This window comes from Mobula hypostoma, chromosome 22 (assembly GCF_963921235.1).
Source record: "Mobula hypostoma chromosome 22, sMobHyp1.1, whole genome shotgun sequence".
NCBI lineage: Eukaryota > Metazoa > Chordata > Chondrichthyes > Myliobatiformes > Myliobatidae > Mobula > Mobula hypostoma.
The window spans coordinates 30,601,875-30,616,067 of NC_086118.1; the positions used below are offsets into that span (position 1 = coordinate 30,601,875).

General features: G+C 39.4%; 1 protein-coding gene across 4 annotated transcripts in view; it reads left to right on the top strand.

The window, feature by feature from the left end:
- Nucleotides 1-14,193, top strand: part of LOC134336513 (alpha-1,6-mannosylglycoprotein 6-beta-N-acetylglucosaminyltransferase B) — a 930,404-nt gene that overhangs the window by 865,048 nt on the left and 51,163 nt on the right. The window lies entirely within an intron of this gene.

The following is a 14,193-nucleotide window of genomic DNA, read 5'->3' on the forward strand; positions in this document are numbered from 1 at the left end:
ATTTACGTTGAGATTCAGCACGTGCGAGGCAAATGATGGTTAAATATGTATTGTTATATATGTAAGAAAACAATGCGATAATTACAATATATCCTCCAGGGAAGTGAATCAATGCAAGCTTGGAAGAATGGGATCTGGATGTTTCTGAATAATAAAAGCAAATGGCTAATGCTATTAAACCATGGCTGAAATACACAAGATTAAAGAGCTGATTAAATAAACAGTTCAGTTTGCAAAACAATTGAAAAGCCTTAATAATACTTTCCCACTCTCTCCTCTTGCCCTCTAATTCTGTTAGTATCTTGGTTCCCATTATTTATATACACACATTCTTTTTCTCTCTCTCCTTTTTCTCCCTCTGTCCCTCTCACTATACCCCTTGCCCATCCTCTGGGTTTTCCCCCCCTCCCCCTTTTCTTTCTCCCTGGGCCTCCTGTCCCATGATTCTCTCATATCCCTTTTGCCAATCACCTGTCCAGCTCTTGGCTCCATCCCTCCCCCTCCAGTCTTCTCCTATCATTTTGGATCTCCCCCTCCCCCTTCCACTTTCAAATCTCTTACTAGCTCTTCTTTCCGTTAGTCCTGATGAAAGGTCTCAGCCCAAAGCGTCGACTGTACCTCTTCCTAGAGATGCTGCCTGGCCTGCTGCGTTCACCAGCAACTTTTATGTGTGTTGCTTGAAATTCCAGCATCTGCACATTTTCCTCATGTTTGAGTAAAGTTATCTCCTTTGGTTCAAGAGCCTGATCGCTGAGGGGTAATAACTGTTGCTGAACCTGGTGGTGAGAGTCTTGGTTCTTCTGTACCTAATTCCTGATGGCTGCAGTGAGAAGAGAGCATGATCTGGGCAGTGGAGGTCCCTGATGATGGATGCTGCTTTTCTGCAACAATGCTTCATATAGATGTGTTTATGGTGGGGAGCGATTTACCCATGAAGGACTGGGCCAATTCCACTACTTCTTGTAGGATGAAGTTTGTCAAAGAGTTAGGTGTCATGCTGAATCTTCGTAAACTCCTAAGGAAGTAGAGGAGCTGCCGTGCTTTCTTCATAATTGGACTTACGTGTTGGGCCCCGGGCTGGTCATCCAAAAGAATAACACCGAGGAATTTAAAGTTGCTGACCCTCTCCACCTCTGCTCCACCAATGACGATTTGCTTGGGGTCCTCTGGTTTCCTCTTCCTGAAGTCAATAACCAGCTCCTTGGTCTTGCTGACATTGAGGGAGAGGTTGTTGTTATGGCACCACTCAGCCAGATTTTCAATCTCCCTCCTCTAGGCTGATTCATCACCACCTTTGATTTGGCCATGACAGTGGTGTGGTCAGCAAACTTGAATATGGCATTGGAGTTGTACATAGCCACACTGTTGTAAGCGTATAGCAAGTAGAGCAGGGGGATAAGCACACAACTCTGTGGTGCATCTGTGCTGACAGAGATTGTGGAGGAGATGTTGTTGCCAAAATGAACTGACTGGGGTCTGCAAGTGAGGAAACTGAAGATCAGATTGCACAAGGAGGTATTGAGGCCAAGATCTTGAATCTTATTTATTAGTCTTGAGGGGATGATGGTATTAAATGCTGAGCTGTATCCTGATGTATGCCCTTTACCATCCAGATATTCTAGGGTTGAGTGAATAGCTAATGAGATGGCATCTACTGTGAACCTGTTGCTCTGGTAGGCAGATTGGAGTGAATCCAAGTTATTTCCCAAGCAGGAGTTGGAGAGAAGGAGGATGAGAGGAGACATGATAGAGGTGTACAAGATAATAAGAGGAATAGATAGAGTAGATAGCCAGCGCCTCTTCCCCAGGGCACCACTGCTCAATGCAAGAGGACATGGCTTTAAGATAAGCGGTGGGAAGTTCAAGGGGGATATTAGAGGAAGGTTTTTTACTCAGAGAGTGGTTGGTGCGTGGAATGCACTGCCTGAGTCAGTGGTGGAGGCAGATACACTAGTGAAATTTAAGAAACTACTAGACAGGTATATGGAGGAATTCAAGGTGGGGGCTTATATGGGAGGCAGGGTTTGAGGGTCGACACAACATTGTGGGCTGAAGGGCCTGTACAGTGCTGTACTATTCTATGTTCTATGATATGTTCCATCACCAACTTTTCAAAGTATTTCACTTCAGTGGATGTAAGTTCTACTGGACGATATTCTTTGAGGCAAGTCACTATGTTCTTCTTAGGCACCGGGATGTGAAGTCTGCTGAAAGCAGGTGGGTACTTCAGACTGCTAAAGCAAGAGGTTAAAGATCTCAGTGAATACTCCAGCCAGTTAATCAACACAGGTCTTTAGTAACTGGCCTGGTACCCCATTAGGGCAAGATGCTTTTTCTGGGTTCACCCTCCAACAGGCTGCTCACATGTCGGCCTCAGGGACTAAAATCACAGGATCCTCGGGGGCTATGGGTGTCCATAATAGTTCCTTTATTTATTGATGGTCAAAGCAAACATCGAAGGCATTGAGCTCATCGGGAAGTGAAGCCCTGTTGTTTTCTACGTCGCTTGATTTAACCTTGTAAGTGGTACTAGCCTTCAAGCCCTGCCACTGCTGTAAAGCATCCTCTGTTGATTCAAGTTTAGTCCGAACATGTCCAGTCCACTAATTCGAAGCAATCCCATAGCCACTCCTCTCCCTCCTGCGATCATCTCCCTAGAGCTTTGCTCCTTAGCCTCTGCCTGTATGCAGGCAGGAGGAGGACAGCCAAATGATCCGATTTTCTGAAATGCAGTCTGGCTATGGAACAGTAGGCTTTCCATATCTTAATATAACAGCGGTCTAGTGTGTTGGAATCTCAGTTGCTATATAAAATACTTTCAGTTGAACAATATGATTTGATTAAGGTTTATAAATCAAAGGGATTTACATAAATCAATTACCTAAAGTAAAAATGTTAAGCACTTGAATCATGCTTAATGGCTAAACATGAGTCACGTACTCCAGATGCACTCCATAAATCTCTCCCCATCTCTTGTACTTGCAAACGCCTGTATCACATAGATATCCTATAATGCAAACCAGAGTAAATGATTGTCTCAATTGTTGGCAATAGATAGAGAGAAATCTTCTATTTTTCACCCTAATTGACCTGAACCTTTTTTATTAGCTCTTCCCCATGGTGCCTAGTGAATGAGGAGAATATGAAATTTATGTTTTTTCTTATTGCAACTTAAACGATAAGATGAATTAATCTTGTCTTGCTTTTTATTTGCCAATAAAACAGAAGTGTTTTCTTTCTGACTATTCAATGCCCATCCAAAAATCTCCCAGGAAACACCACCTCCTTATTACCATTGTATTTTTAATAAATTATCATGAAACAGGATTCTACAAGTGCATCAATTCATATATTTAAATACATACGATTGTATTAATGAAAATATATGCATAAAATATATGATTATTGATAAAGTACATTTCTCTCAAAGTGACATGATTAATCCTTGTGTTACTTTTTTTTTATTCCATTACTGGCATCCCTTCCTGTTGCTTAATATTCATTTTGTCAGTGCTTATTTAATGAAAAGTGACAGAGTTTCATTTTTCCCATAGATATGGAAAAAGTCATCCTTTTCAGGTGCCACGGCATGAGTCAGTTATGGGTTTAAGTTAAAGAACAGTCAGAATCACCACAACTATTGAGACATTCTGTTTATTCTGCGGAAAATGGTTTCTGACAGACCTTTGAGGGTATCCTTAAATTAACTAGGAGACATACTCCCAAAAGGTGTCTTGCTACAAATGAATTATTAATTTTGATTTTGACTTTAATATCAGTTCTGTGACCAAGAAAATCACTATTCATAGCTATTGATGAAAAATGTATTACAGGCTGAGAACCCTTTATCTGAAATGCTTGGTACCGGAGGCGTTTCGGATTTCAAATTTTTTCGGATTTTGGTATATTTGCATACCGTACATATAATGAAATACCTTGGGAATAGGACGCAAGTCTAAACACAAAATCCATTTACATCAGCTCACATGTATACCCTGAAGGTAGTTTTATATAATATTTTAATAATTTTGTGCATGAAACAATAATGTGTACATTGAAACATCCGAAAGGTAAACTAACAGTACCTCAGCTGTCCAGGTGGATAGTCAGTGGCTGTTTGGCATCGCTAATCACTATCACTCCTGACTCTGAATTTATGTGGTTTTTATTTTACACTTGTTCATCACACATATGTACTGATGCAGTCGTTCAGCATGTTAAACTTTCGTCAACAACAATCTTGGCAAACTTATTATTGAACTTCTCTGCTGCTTCGTGACCAGCAGACACTTTATCATCACAAATCTATAAAAATTTAATGCCTTGTCTTTTCTTAAATTTCTGCAACCAGCCTGCTGAATATTTACAACTACCTTCATATTCAGTTGGTTGTGATAGATCTTTGCCTGTTTCATGATCAGCATTCCATTAAGTAGTATATGTTCACTCCGACACAGATGAATCCACTCTTTCAATACACAATTGGGATCTTAATTTTCCACTTTATGCAGTGTTTTTCTAATTTCCATTAACTTCTGTTCATTACATATGTGAGGTCACTTCTCAAACCTATCTAGGTGCACAGAGACCTGTGCACCACCCGGGAACCTTCCCAGCACTTTATGGAATTTTCCATTTGTGATATCAAAAAAAATTTCAGTTTTCGGATTTTGGAATTTCAGATAAGGGATGCTCAACCTATACAAGTTTGGAGCACCCTTGGTAAAATAGTAGGAAGAGTTACTGACTTTGCCATTTAGAAACTTCAATTCTGTGTATTGTACAGGTTCAATTTCATTTCCAGCATCTCCAAATTGTCTCTTCTTTTCAATTTCATTGTTAAGTGGTGCAATTTCTTTTTGATTGTTTGCGTAGACCAATTATCTTTCACAGACCTCTCTAACAATCAGATCAGAATAAGAGTACATTTACTGCTCAAAATAGCTGGAGGTGCCAAAAGGTTCGGTCTTCTTTCTTGTGATTTCTGCTGAAAGTTGTGATGAGCCATGTTAGTTTTAGTCAGACAGCTGGAAAGACAGAATAGGGAATTTCCAACACATTTTGCTCCAGAACTCGTTCCAATCAATAGCAATAAAATAGTAAGGTTTTAGAATCTCTGACACTCCTGGAAAAACAAGTAAGTAGAGATAAATGTGTAATAGAGGGATATTGTTTAATGACCTTGCTTTAGGGGCTCTCATTTGCTTACAGCTTAATCTTTAAAGTTCCACTTTAAGGGTTTGATATGTGTTATAATGTTTATTAAAAACCAAAACTGATATAGTTTTGTATGTTTTTATGAATGATACTGTAATTCATGAAAATGCTGGGGTATCTCCTAATATTTTTTATTATTGTACTCACTTAATATTAACCATTAAAAGTTGGTAATTATTCATGATGGATACTATCAGACTTCTAAGTCAAGATTCAAGTGGTTATATCATCCTGGTTCAAGGCAATTTTTATCTAATTATACAGTATTACATTATTACTGCAAGTCATAGGTAGCGCAACCATCTTAACAGGCTGCATATACTTTACTGTCTTAGCTTATGGCTGAAGGCACAGTAATCATTTTAGGATTTTGGATGATTTGAGAGTATTGAGCATCCTGACTGGCTGCATCACTGCCTGGGTATGGGAACTGCATTTCCCTCAATCGCAGGACTCTGCAGAGATTGGTGCGGACAGACCAGTGCATCTGTAGATGTAAACTTCCCTCTATTCAGATTATTTACAAAGACGGGTGTGTAAAAAGGGCCCAAAGGATCATTGGGGACCCGAATAATGCCAGCCACAAACTGTTCCAGCAGCTACCATCTGGGAAGCGGTACCGCAGCATAAAATTTTCACATTGCACTTTTAGACAGAGAAGCAACGTTAAAATTTTTACTCCTCATGTATATGAAGGATGCAAGTGATAAAGTCAATTCAATTCATTTTCTCTCCCCCTCTCTGTCTCTTTCTAATAATTGGCACTATATAGGGATACTGTTGCCTAATGTCAAATATTAATTAACTTATATACCCCGTCTCAGTTATCCAACATCCAGCTTTCAAGAGAACTGTACCTACAGCAGTTTCCTTACAGTTAATTTCTTTCCATATCTTTGATAAGTTCGTTCTGTTAGATTCTCTAACATTTGACCATAAGGTTATTCTTCCAACTTCTTAACAGGTTTAGCTACAATACCATGTTTCTAGACTAACTGGTGTGCCCTCTCTATGTTGAAAGTCCAAAGAGTTAATTGACCCAGAGCCAGTGGATCTATTTAGTGTGTATAACAATCCATAGAAAAGTACAACTTTCCACAAATATTGTAGAATATTTTCAATTGAAAGTACATTTGTGTATGTATATTGACTATGCATTTCAATTACCATAAATAATCAACATTAGAGATAAAAATATAGAGGTGATCAGATCAGCTTTAAAATTCTTTTAAGACAGTAACTTTACATTATTGTCACACAAATAAATCAAGCGATAAGACCTACCAGGATATATGCAGTGACAATTCTATCAAATAAGCAAATGTTCCAGACAACGTCGTAATAAATTCAAAATCTCTCATACAATGAAGCTAAAGCAATGTATGTATCAATGTATTGGCTTAAGTTATTTTTATCAAAATATGTTATCATTTTGCAATAAATGATCAGCAGCAACTTTACACGGATACGTCTAAAATGAGTTATAGTAATTAAGAAGTCTACTCCATCAAAATATATTGAGAAATGTTGGGAAGTTATTACATCCAACATGGTTACAAATCAAGTAATATGGCCAAAATTTGTGTAATTACATAAATGCATGCCAAAGATTTTCTATTCAAAACTACCTCTTACCAATAAAATTTAACAACACCCTCCCATCATAAAAATGTTTCATAGAGAAATTTAAAAATGCATGCTGAATAAAATTGCTTCTTAAACAGTGTCAGAGATGTAATATAATTAATTAGCAAGCTTAGACAAAACTCTCCACCTCTTTTCCTAATCACTGATAAACCTACTACTTCTAGAAAAGGAAAATAGTATTTCACTAACCTCAGTTACAATGACATGAAGAAGATGAAAATATAAAACTTTTAGCTGAAATATGCGGCAGTATTTTCACACAAGTAATGTGTAATGCCATTAAAATATTGCGAAATGGCAAGAGACTGGCTAATTCACCCATTTCCTTGCAAGGCCTATCATGTCTGCTTTATGACTTATTTAATTTCCTGACAGAGGTGTCTAACCACAGATAAAATTTCATGAAGATAAACTGGTGTGAAAAATTCTCGAAACTAATCAAATGAAACTATAGCTAATGTTACAATTTAACTGGTTCAACTTTGTCATATTCTGTAGTTAGCAGACCAATTTGGAATCAAGTCTTAGAGCAATTGTTCACCTGAGACCACTTGTCTTTATAAACATTACTCCCAAGCCAAATTCAGCTAACTCTGTGATTAATTGCACAAGTGTTCTTGCATAATGAATCCTATTGATACAGAAAGTCTTAAGTTGAAAAACAGAATTTGTTGCAAAAAAAGACAGGAATTGTATCAAAAACTGATCTCAGGAAAATGGTTTCAAAGACATTAAAACTCAAAGCGTACTTCGACCTTTCACTTCTTGACCATACTGGAAAATGAGCTTTCATATTAGAGAAACAAGCGTCATCCCAGGAGGGCCACCAGAGACTTGCTTGATAGATGAAAAACCGCAGTATATACCACAGGAGAACTGATTAGAGTTATAGCTTCTAGTAAAATTAGATTTGATTAGATTTTGAGGACACTCAGTCCTCGTTTATTGTCATTTAGAAATGCATGCATTAAGAAATGATACAACGTTCCTCCAGTATGATATCACAGAAACACAGGACAGACCAAGAATAAAACTGACAAAAACCACATAATTATACCGTATAGTTGCAACAGTGCAAAGCAATACTGTAACTTGATAAAGAGCAGACCATGGGCACAGTAAAAAAAAGTCTCAAAGTCCCGATAGCCCATCATCTCACGCAGACGGTAGAAGGGAGAAACTCTCCCTGCCATGAACCTCCAGCGCCGCAAACTTGCCGATGCAGCACCCTGGAAGCACCTGACCACAGTCCGACTCTGAGTCCATCCGAAAACTTCGAGCCTCCGACCAGCCCTCTGACACCGAGCCCTGAGCACCATCTCTGCCGAGCACTTCGACCCCGCCCCGGCCGCCGAGCAACAGGCAAAGTCAAGGACTCGGGGCCTTCCCCTCCGGAGATTCTGGATCACACAATAGCAGTGGCAGCGAAACAGTCATTTCAGAAGTTTCACCAGATGTTCCTCCGTGCTCTCACATCTGTCTCAATCAAATCAGGATTGTGCACAGCACCCTACTTGACAGATAACAGATATTCATCACCAGAGTGGCCGCTGTGTGCTGCGTTGCGCCGCCATCTTCTTTGAGATGCAGCTTCCTCTACGGGGCAACCAAAGGTGTTATTTGTTGTGTATTTAATAGTTCAGTAGTATTTGAGTAACATTATAAGTATATTGTTTGAGTAAGCATTGTTATTCTTTATATAATTGATTACGGGTTTTATGTATAAATACAGGAATTGGATGTATCAGCACACTGCCATGTAATGCCTCGAGGTTAGACTCACATTTTCAGACTCCCGTGTCTTCCTTTGTATTAGTTTAATGTTTTGAAGTTACAAAACGTAACGTTAGTGATGAGGTATGTTTTAAAATGAACTCTAAACAGCTACTGACCTGTTGAAGCACAGCGAGACGTTCAAACTAAAAAATACTAGCGAGGAGCAACAAGTGAAAAATGCAACCCAATAAGTGCAGACTGCTAAGTTTTTTTTAAAAAGCTATGTAACACACGTTATTCAGAAGGGAAGACATGATTAAGTTTTTTTTAAAAAGGGTGCAAACAGAGGAATGCACAGGTTCATAGGAAGTGAATACTGGGTGATAATAATCATAGAAAAAGGGCAGAAATTGCTGGCTATATCAGAAAGATGTATTTGATTACACAGCAGATAATTGGATCTTATATAATGAGCAAATTGAGCAGTATTTTGAAGCAAATGAAATAACCAATGAGAAACAAGTACCAATTTTCCTAAATATATTAGGTTTAAAGGCATACATTTTGCTTCAAACAAACAAGCAGAAATGAGCTTTGCTGATTTTGTAAAAATAATATAAGAAAGTTTAGAACTGATGCAATTGTTGATTGCAGAACACTTTTGGTTTCATGAGTGGAATCAAAAAGAAGGAGAGTCCATTTCAACATCAGTACTTCACTGAATGAAGAGATTATCTGAGCATTGTCTGTTTAGTCGTGGACTTAAAGATGCACTGAGAAATCACTTAGTTTGTGGAATCTTACAAGAAAGCATCCATAAATAGCTCTTAACTAAAGCACAACTTACATTTAAAAGAGCAGTTGAATTTACTGCTGCAATGAAATCGCAGTGATGCAATCGAGTTGCAGTCAGAAATGAAAGTGAGCGTGAACAAAATTGTAGTGTCTAACAAGAAACCAGGCTGGCCATGGCCAGACAATTGTGTTACCATTGTGGCAGGGGCTGACATGCAACAAACAAAGTTAGATTTGTTATATTTCTTCTTGTGTGACTATATTTACAGCTATCTAATGTGTGCTATCCGTGCCTTATGCTGTGTATGAGTGTTGGAACTGTGTTTTGCACCTTGGCACCAGAGGTACGCTGTTTTGTTTAGCTGTATTCATGGATAGTCATGTATGGTTAGATGGCAATTAAATTTGAACTTGATATCTGAAAATAATCTATTGTATCTAGAAGATTCTGTACTAAAGCACATAGAGACCAAATGCTTAGTTTGAGTGTTTGATTTTATTTTGCTTTTTGTTATATACTAAAGTCTCATCAACAGTCATTGAGGTCCAGACAGGCAAAAAAAACGGAAGGGCCAGGATGCAGTCGAGATGGTTGAGTCACCTATGTGCTACAGGGATCTGGTAAGGACAGTGGTGTCTGGTCAGGTGGGACTGGGCAGCTTCCCTTCAACCCACTTCAACAGACACAGAGCAGAGACTTATCCAGAAAGAGGTGCAAACAGCTATCGAGGACGTGCGTACTGGGGCAACAGGGAGCTTGGACAAGGTGGGAGGGTGTGCTGAAACGGAAGATCTCCTGGTCCAGCATCTGGCAGGCAGAATCCCAGTGCATGCTTCGTGATCCAGGCTGTGTACGACATCCTGCCTAGTCCAGCGAACCTTGTCACCTGGCAGAGGGACCCAGGAGCACCTCTCAACAGCTGCCCAAAAGCCCGAGAAGAAGGCTACTACCACTGATGCCATGGCCCAGGTGCTTCTGGGGACTGCAAAGTAAAGATCCATTGGGAAATATCTCCTCGGCAATTAACAACCGTCAGCATCTCTGCCAACCCAGAAAGCCCATAGCCTTTGTCACAGCTGGAGACCAACCACCGTCTCAGCCCTGATCACCAGCAGGCTTGCTCGCTATGGCGTCTGACTGACAACTGAAAGTCGATCTTGGAAAGCATTTAAAGTTCCCTGACTTCATCGCACCATCATCCCTGATGCCTGGTGTGGTCGTTCTGTCAAAAACCTCAAAGCAGGTGACCTGGCAGAACTGCACCAATTCCTTGAGGAGGCATTTGAGTGTAAGAAAGCCAAGTACCAGGAGCTGGTAGAACAGTGCCAGGGACAGGGGTGGAGGACCCAATGCGAGCCTATAGAGAGGTGGAGTGCACCTCTCTCCTTGGCTTTATGTGGACTGCAAAGATAGAGCCATTAGAACGATCACGGAGGCTGCTGAACAAACCTCTGTGATGGTGCTGATGGCTCTTCAGATAGCTATGGATCAAGAGGTGTGACTCGTGGACAAGTGCAGCTGGGACACAAGACAGGGCCCTATCAACCCTAGCTGAGTCTCCTGGGCGGGAGTGTCTGGTGTTAAAAGACCCTCATCACCGATGATGTGTCCCAGGGCATCCTAGAATGTATCTTAGCTTCAAGGAATGATGGAACTCATCATATGAAAAGTCAATTTTTTTAAACAATCGACCGTTTCAAGGTTGTATCACTGTAAGGATTGTATCATATGACTGACTGATATTAACTATTTATTACTAAGAATGCAAGAAGAAGATGTGGGCCATGTGGCTCCTCAGTATTGTCCCTTCATTCAGTGAGGTTGTGACTAATCTGATGTTGCACTCAACACTTACTCTTAACTCTTGACCACGTCCCCTCCTCTCACCTCTTCATTAGTGAAAAATCTGCCTACCTTGACTTTGATATATTGTATGTTTTAGGTACACAGGGGAAAATAATTCAGAATTATAATCCCCTCAGTACTAATTCCTTCTTGTCTGCATTTTAAATGGGGAATGTCTTATTCTGAATCAAAGTTTCTTAATTCCTGCTTCTCTCACAAGGGCAATATCCGCATGTCGTCAGTGTTGACAGTCACATCAAAGCTACTCACATTTCACAGTGTTTAAATATGTTTGAGACAAACGGGCTGAATACTAACAAGGAGGATTACCTAGGGTGGAAGGTGAAGGTTTTAGATGGGAAGTGCTGTGTGATGGAGTTTAAGCTCCAAAGTGTACCTGCTTGATTCTTCAAAGTTGCTGGTGAACACAGCAGGCCAGGCAGCATCTCTAGGAAGAGATACAGCCGACGTTTCGGGCCGAGACCCTTCATCAACACACATCAAAGTTGCTGGTGAACGCAGCAGGCCAGGCAGCATCTCTAGGAAGAGGTACAGTCGACGTTTCGGGCCGTCGACTGTACCTCTTCCTAGAGATGCTGCCTGGCCTGCTGCGTTCACTAGCAACTTTGATGTGTGTTGCTTGAATTTCCAGCATCTGCAGAATTCCTCGTGCCTGCTTGATTCTTGATTGTTTCCTCCCTATGAAAGTTAACCTGATTGATAACTTTGGCCAGCCATGTGCAAAGGATGCAGGGGCAGATTACAACAGTAACCATGTCCAATCCACACCTCCAGAAGAGCTTGTTCACAAGGGCATCTGATCCTAGTCTCCATCTAAAGCTATATCGCTGATTGTACAAGGAACAGTCTGGACTGTTCCCAAATGCAGCACATTCAATCCAGGAAACATTCCTCCTCATCCTCCTCTTGGATTGCAAGCAATGCCGAAAAAAACTTACCTCCTCACTCCCCCCTTCCCACCCCCAGGTTTCTAAAAGTAACCAACTACTAACACTGACAAAGCCAGTTTTCAAAAATAATTAAATTATTAACACACCTCATGGAAATAGATTAAAGGACAATCATTTTGCCCTGCCTCCACCAAGCTCAGGTTCAGGCTCATGGCCAGCATTAGATTCTTTTGTAGTGAATGAATAAATAACCACTTGGAAGATCCTGGAGAAGTTATTAAACCCCATGAACCTAATTCAACAAGAGTCTATGGCAGGCAACAGGATGCAGCAGATCTTGGTTTACAATATATTTATACTTTTAAAAGAAATGTAGAAATCCTATAATTTACAGAGTTGATTTTCTGAGGCTCGCTGCCATAATGTGACATTACCAGAAAATTGCATCCTGCAGACCCTATGTTAACGAGTTGGTTAATCAAACTGGTTACTCACGATATGGGATACTGTACTTCAGGTTTGGAAAGATTTATTTTATTGATTATGCTTAATAACTGTTAAGATTTTGCAGGGATATCTACTGACCAATGGGTGAAGCAATGAAGATTTTGTTTAATAGTTTCAGATCCTTTTTGATCAATTCTATTTTTGTATGTGTGGTCACCTGCACTGCAAAGAACTAAGTTTCAGCTTTATTTTTCAAATTGATGTGAAAATGCAGACTGTCAGTCTCCTAACCTTATGTATCTGCCTGAATACAGCATAGTAAGCAGATATTTTTTCTTTTGCTGTTGACCTTCGGGACCTGGGTGCCAAAAACCTGTCATAAAATGAGTGAGTGTGTACTCATCTCCCTGAAGATTTAATTTGTAGTTCCTGCAGAGATAAACAGTGTTTCAGAATAAGGCTTGGTCAGATTTCCAGCTTTCATTCCTTAAGTCACAAATCATTTGCATTTGAGTTAATGTACATTAATATCTGTAGTAATCACATACTCACTGATTAATCGGAGTGAGAATCATTGTAAGATTAGTCTATAAGTCTTTCTATATCCCAGAAGAATTGAACAATGTAATTGGAAAAGTGGAAGAAGTGGAAATAGCTGCACTGGTCTTGGGAAGAGCCAGCGCAGACATGAAGAGTCTTCTTTTTTACCATCCTATGATTCTTTTTAGAATCAAAAACAGATTTAATAAATGTTCCAGTTTTAATGAAAAGTACTTGATATGAGATGTTCATCTTAGGTTTCAGCGTATACACTCTTTTATTTTCATCCTTCCCTCTTTTGACTTCACTTATGAGACCGCATTTGAATCTGATATATTCACTCTAATTCAACATCTTTCCCTGGAGTTCAATGTTATTTTATCTTCATCATTAAGCCTTAATGATTAAGGGGATATACTGGCGATCTGGTCTTTCACTGAGATTGCAAATGTCTTATCCAACTATTCATTTGTACTTGCTGCAATTATGTAATGTGCTGTGTACTAAGATAATCTCCCTCTAGTTCTCTCTTGCACATATGTATGCATGCTGCTAGTAGAGCATTTGATTCTAAGCTAATAGCAAAACAGTCACATCTGGTACATGGAGCTTAGAAAAATAGAGGGCTATGGGTAACCCTAGGTATTTTCTAAGGTAAGGACATGTTCCGAACAGTTTTGTGGGCCGAAGGGCCTGTATTGTGCTGTAGGTTTTCTATGTTTCTATCTGAAAAGTACATTGCTGAATACACCTAAGATTTTCTGTTTTGATTTCCAGTTTCCAGCATCTGCACTCTTTGGCTTTTTAATGCAAAATTGGGGGTTTTCATCAGCACAAGAATTCATTTTTAATGTTAATATTCCTGTAATATATTTGCAATCAAGCAATATAATTTCAATTTTTGAACTATATTTTAAATAAGTTTTGCATGCACTCTATAAAATAAGCTATTGAAAGATAAGTAACTCATTTGGTGCAGAAAATAATTGTTTTTTCCTCAGTAATGCTATTGCAATAAAACTATTTGCTTCATTAGATAAAATTGTTTTTGGTTTTATAAATTATATTTGTGGT